General features: G+C 51.9%; 1 long non-coding RNA gene across 1 annotated transcript; it reads right to left on the reverse strand.

Annotated features, from left to right (window-relative positions):
• Positions 1-2,792: 2,792 nt before the first annotated feature.
• Positions 2,793-5,547, reverse strand: LOC144381000 (uncharacterized). Its single transcript, XR_013445393.1, has 2 exons — positions 4,313-5,547; positions 2,793-3,016 (listed from the first exon to the last, which is right to left on the reverse strand). It is a non-coding gene; the product is annotated as an uncharacterized LOC144381000 (long non-coding RNA).
• Between the last annotated feature and the right edge of the window lie 734 nt (positions 5,548-6,281).

Genomic DNA, 6,281 nt, shown 5'->3' on the forward strand with positions numbered 1-6,281 from the left:
CCACTCTACTCTCTGTTTTTAGAAGTTCCGCCTTTTTATTTCTATTTTTTAATTCTAATTTAATTCTACTTTATTTTTTTTAAAGCAGGCTCCATGCTCAACACAGGCCTTGAACTCAGGACCCCATACACTCTACTGACCGAGCCAGCCAGGCACCCAGCATTCTCAGATTCCTCATATAAGTGAGACCATACAATATTTGTCTTTCTCTGTCTGACTTATTTTCCTTGGCATAATGCCCTCCAGGTCCACGCAAGCGGTCACAAATGGCAGGATTTCCTTCTTTCTCATGGCTGAAGAATATTCCCTTCTATACCTAAGCCACACCTTCCTTATCCATTCATGCACGGAGGAGCACTTAGGTTGTTTCCGTATCTGGGCTGCCATGAATCACGCCACAATGACCATGGGAGTGCAGGTATCCCTTCAAGATTCTGTTTTCATTTCTTACGGACATATATCCAAAAGTCGGACCGCTGGATCTTTGTTTCCAGTCTTCGTGCATCGGCCAGGACTTCAGAAAATTGCATTAAACAGTAATACGACAGCGAGCCTACCTGGATGCCAAGAGAAAAACCTAAGCAAATACAATCACCCATGGTAGCTCGATTTTTTTTTTTTTTAATTACAGGAAACAAGTTTGTGAACCTGAACAGGAAAAAACAATAAAAGAAACACAAACAAACAAACAGAAAAAAAAAAAAACCCTGAGCAAAATCTGGCTGGAATGAACTAGTATCAGATCAAATGCTACCTTTCAGAGCCCGGATGGTGGGACAGGAGCTCTGCCTCCCCTTTGCACAGAGGCGCCCCCTCGTCTGTCACTGCTGGGGTCGCCCAGAACAGAGACGGGTCCAGTCTAGGTTTCCGACTGGAAAAGGAGCTGGAAGAGGGTTGTGAGGCCTCTGAGCCCCCAGGGGACAGAGTGGGATAAGGGCCACCCTGTGTAAGCCTGTCTCGCAGGGAGGCGTTCCTGACGCCTTCAACTCAACCGTTCATCCTTTCACTCGGTTTCCGCCTCATGGTCAGCTCGGTGCTCCTGGCTGGTACCAGACACGCTCCTGCCTCAGGAACTTTGCACAGCCTAGTCCCTCTTCCTGGAGCGCTCTTCCTCCAGGGCTCTTAACCTAACTAACTAACTCTCTCACCACCTTGTGTTTTACTCAAAAGTCTGGGCGCCTTACCCAGTCCGTCCGCATCCTCCCTCCCTCCATTCACACACTTTATACCCCCCTCTCCTGCTTTGCCTTTTTCTCAACAGGTATCATGTAAGGTACAGTATATTTGTTTACTTACTTTAATGACTACTTTGTCCCCTCCTCTAGGATGTGGGCTTCATAAAGTAGGGATGATTGCCTGCTTTTTTTTCACTGCTCTGTCCCCACACCCAGAAGCGTCCCATCTCGGTCTGGACACACACGAGTGGGTGAGTGAGCGTCTGCAGTGAGCGCGGGCGGGGTGGGGGAGATGCCCAGAGGCATGAGAATAGTCCTTGCCCAGCGGGAGGGACAGGCCAGGCACACTCAGAAGCATACACGGGCCAAGCAAACGGTGCAATCAAGCGCCAAGCCGGTGTTATCCGAACTAGACAATGTCAGAGGAGGGAAACGAGTGTGGGCTGAGTAGGGGGAAGCATGAGAGTGTCTGCTGAATGAAGAAGCCGTCCGGGCTTGCTGGCTGTCGCCGTGACCAACTCAAAGCAGCCAGTAGTCAGAGGCGCTACTGAAGTGTGAGCCATGGGGATGACGAGGCCACGTGGCATCGCTGATGGGTGAGTTAGGTTTGGGGCACGTTGACATAATACGTATCTCCCTGACTCTTGCCCCCACCTCCCATCATAGACCCACAAATCCAGGCAAATGTCCCCAGGTAGCTGGGGGGGTCCCCAGAGGATGTCTTTCATGGACCCGTGGACGAGTCCCGTCCCCCGTGGACTGATGCCAGATCCTCCACACACCTCTCCCTGCTCAGGACTCCCTCCACCGGGTACCCACTCCCCCTGGCTCCCAGCGATCCATAAATGTCAGCTCTTGTGCCCATTAAATGTACCAAACTTTGGAAAGCTGCAAAAAACCCCAGTTCGTATACAGTCACCAGATATGAACGCCACAAGAGACCTTACAAATCAGCTCCTCCAAGCGTCAGATTCGGCCGCTGCATAAAACGAGGCACAAAGCCTGGCGCTCTGCTCTCAGCTCCTCCAGTAAGTGTCCGAGCCCAGACCAGGACCCCGACCCCCGCCTCCTTCTCCGGGTCCGATACCCCCACCAGAGTTTGCCTAAATGTACCTACGCTGGCCTGGACACTCCCCTGCACTAACGTGGGGGCAGCTCAGGCTCACGTTCGGGACAGACACCAGCCGTCGTCCGGCTCAGGAGCCTTGCGCACGTGCACTGGCCACTTGCGATTCCTCCCACCCTCCCCATTCCCACTGTCCCGTAATATGACCCTTATCAACCTCACAGTTATGGGTCCATCTCTAAAGTACCTCTTTTCTCTTCCTAACTTCCCCGAGCTCGCGGGAGAGGTGCCCAGAGCTGGGAGTTTGCTTGCCGCACGGGAATGGGGCAAGGACAGCCTGTCTGGTCTGCGGGAGCCCCGGGGACACCCCGTGTTGACAGACGGGCCCCTATGGTGGCATGGCGGTTCCCAACGCCGTCTTTCTTCATTTTATGGGCCGTGAACTCTAAGGCTTGGGGCCCAAGATTTATTTTTAAATGTTTACTTGAAATGTTTTCTTTTAAAATTATTTCAAAATATTTGTTGTCTATTAATTGTTGTCAGATAAAGACTTTGGGGGAGAAACCTATCAACATTTTATTGGCAAGAAGGCAGGATGGAGGGATGGAGGGAGGGAGGGAGAGAGGGAGGGAGGGAATTGTGTCAGCACCAAGGAAAATCCTTCACAACGAAGGTGACCTCACACCGTGCACACACGTCGTCTGGGGCGTGCAGGCATTTCCCTCGGCACCGGCACCGGGGCAAACGTCAGTGTGCACCCGGCGTTTGGAAGCTCCTGCAGTAAGAGAGAGGAGAAACAGGGCGCACACAATTGGAAATGGTGTATGTTTCCCGTGCGTCGGAGCACCGGTGTGTGGGGAGGGCCACGATCCTCTGGGCAGTTAGGTCTGACTGCGGGCTGACTTCCCTCACCGAGGGCAAGGAGACAGCTGTCTTCACCCGACTAGGAGCTGCTATTTTTACCTAAGGCCCAGACTCCTCTTTGGTCGCTGAAAACCACCATCTGATTTGTCGGGCGGGGGGGGGGGGGGGGCGCGTATTTTTGTGGTATTTGAAAACTGACCATTACATTACCTTTAAGGGGCGCCTGGCTGGCTCAATCAGTAGAGCGTGTGACTCTTGATCTCGGGGTCATGGGTTCGAGCCCCATGTTGGGTGTGTGTATATGGGTGTGTGTGTGCATACGGGTATATGTGTATATGGGTGTACGTGTGTGTATAGGGGTATATGGATGTGTGTGTGTGTGCACGGGTAAATATGGGTGTATATGCGGATATGGGTGTGTGTATGGATATATGGGTGTGTGTGGGTATATGTGTGTGTATGTAAGGAAAACAGATGAGTGTGTATATATGAGTACACACATGTGCACACACATATATTCTTCATTTATTAGAATTGTTGATGGTGATGGTGACTGTCTCTGGGGGATAGAACTTGGGGTCCACTGTAGTGGGGAGACCCACTTTTCACTGCATATATATATCCTTTCATATAAAGTGATTTTTTTACCATGTTATTTTCAGAACAATTGCTCTAGTCTCTTTATTTCCCTTCATTTAATCTCTTTATTGATTGGGCAGAGATCATTCTCACCTCTCCAATCTCCTGCCCATCTAAACAATAAAACAATAAAATAATACCGGAATGAAGGAAAGGAAAATCGGCATGGATATCACCGGGCCACAGACTTCTCTGTGTGGGCGGGCCGGGTTCGCATCCTTTGTCACCTGCCCCAACACGAGGGATGACCCAGCTTCTCCCACCACCCGTTTTCTGTCTTTTCATTTCTCACAGCGTTTTCAGGTGGTTTGGGTGTTTTTAAATATTCATTTAACTTGTTATTATTTGAATTTTCAAACATACACCGGAGTCGAGAGGCTAATACAAGGGACCCCCGGTATTCATCACCCCCATCCAGAGACTATCAGCTCACGGCTTACCTTATTTCACTGATAACCCAAACCCAGGGGGGAGCGTTTCCTCCCTGACGGCGGCAGTGCTGGACTCTGCTTTTCTTGGGGGGGGGGGACTTTTCTTTAATAACTTTATTGAGATATAATCCACATACCATAAATTTCACCCCTTAAAATGTACAATTCAGGGACACCTGGGTGGCTCAGTCAGTGAAGCGTCTGCCTTCGGCTCAGGTCATGATCCCAGGGTCCTGGGATTGAGCCCCGCGTTGGGCTCCCTGCTCAGCGGGGAGGGCGCTCCCTCTACTGCCGCTCCCCCTGCTCGTGCGCTCTCTCTCTCTCTCTCAAATAAATAAAATCTTTAGAAAAATGTACAAGTCAATGGTTTTACCACCATAATCTGATTTTAGAACATTTGTACCCGTTAGCAGTCACTTGCCCGCCATCCCCACCCGTCGCAGCCCCAGGCCACCACTCATCTGCTCTGTGTCCAGAAATCTGCCTGTTCGGAACACTCCATGTAAATGGGACCATACCCTATGCTGGGATTGCTTCCTAGGGTCTTTCACAAACCCAGCGCCTCAATGATTTAGTCAGATGTCAGACGCTCAAAGAAAATCTGCGCTCTGCACCTCCTCCGGCTGTGTTCACAGGTGGATGCGCGGTGCCCCTCCCCGGGTGCCACATAGTCCCCCCTGAGCCCCCACGGTCCCTGTTCCACGCTCCTCAGCTGTAGGTGGTGCTCCTGCTGATGGAGGTAAACAGCAACGTTCATTTAAGGGAAATACGAGCCCGGCTCAGGGATGCACCGACCAGTCTCCCCAGCCACACCCTTTTCCTTCTCCTCCCCATCCCCCTTACTAGGCTGCACGGAAAGCAGGGACAGGTCCCCCGCCTCCCAGCTCCTGGGACTCTCCAGGCCTCCGCATGGAAAAGCTTATTATTTGTTTGTCAGAACAGAAACAAAAGCAATGTCCTTAAAAGGAGAGGAGCTATAGCAAGGGGAGGCTCGGGGAGGACGATGCTCCCCAGGCAGCCTCCTCCTACCCGCTCCGGCTCCAGCGTGCGAGACAGGAGCGCAAACTCGGGCCCTCGCCTGGGAAGACTCCCAAGACCCCAAGACGGGTGTCTGTGGTCTGTCCCATCCTTGAAAGAAAGCAGGGCTGGGGGAGGCTCCCTGGCCCCCGCACACGCCCTCCCGCACCGGGTAAAGAGAGGTTCCAACCTGGGACCTTCGATCAGGAAAGCTTCTAGGACAGCGGTTCTCCGCGGTGCAGGGTGGGAGCGGGGGCCACAGGTCAGCGGGCACTCGGCTCGGCCGCTGTTAAGGGCACGAATCAGGATCCGGCCAGCGAGTCTCTTTCCCCGGCAGCCCCGACTGTCCTCCAACGTTGACCTTAATTCCCTGCTCCCCCCCACCCCACCCCCGTTCACACCTCAATACCGTTCACGAAAATCCGTGTCAGCCTGTGGAAGGAAACTCCTCTAGACCAAATACCTTTGATGAGGAGGTGATGCTTGGAGGGTGAAAGCTCTCCCCATGAGCCTGGGCTTTTGCGAAGGATCAGAAATAAGGCGAAGAACACTTACATCCTCCCGGCCATAAAATGTAAGGGAAATCTGTACTTTGTATCTCGTGCTGCGAAACTGGGTTTCTATTTGTTTCCACTTTCCAGAAGTATCGAAGACATTAACGTTGGAAGAGTTGTTTTCGTAATTCTAAGACCTGTGCCTTTTTTTTTTAAGTTTTTTTTTTTTAAAGTAAGCTCTACACCCAATGTGGGGCTCGAACTCACGACCCCGAGATCAAGAGTTGCACGCTCCTCTGACTGAGCCAGCCCAGTGCCCCAAGACTTTTTTATTTGTTACCTCCAAGTCTGAATGTTGTAGGAATCTACATTTGTTTGAGCGTCTGGTGGAGAAGACTCTGTCCCGGTAGGCTGTGAACTGTGATCCTAAGATGATGACCATGGGGCGCCTGGGTACCGCAATCGGTTGAACACCTGACTTGGTTTTGGCTCAGGTCGTGATCACAGGGTCGTGGGATCGAGCCCCATGTCAGGTTCCATGCTCAGCGTGGAGTCGGCTTGAGGATTCTCTCTCCCTCTCCCTCTGACCCTCCCC

Source organism: Halichoerus grypus, chromosome 2, assembly GCF_964656455.1.
Source record: "Halichoerus grypus chromosome 2, mHalGry1.hap1.1, whole genome shotgun sequence".
Classification (NCBI taxonomy): domain Eukaryota; kingdom Metazoa; phylum Chordata; class Mammalia; order Carnivora; family Phocidae; genus Halichoerus; species Halichoerus grypus.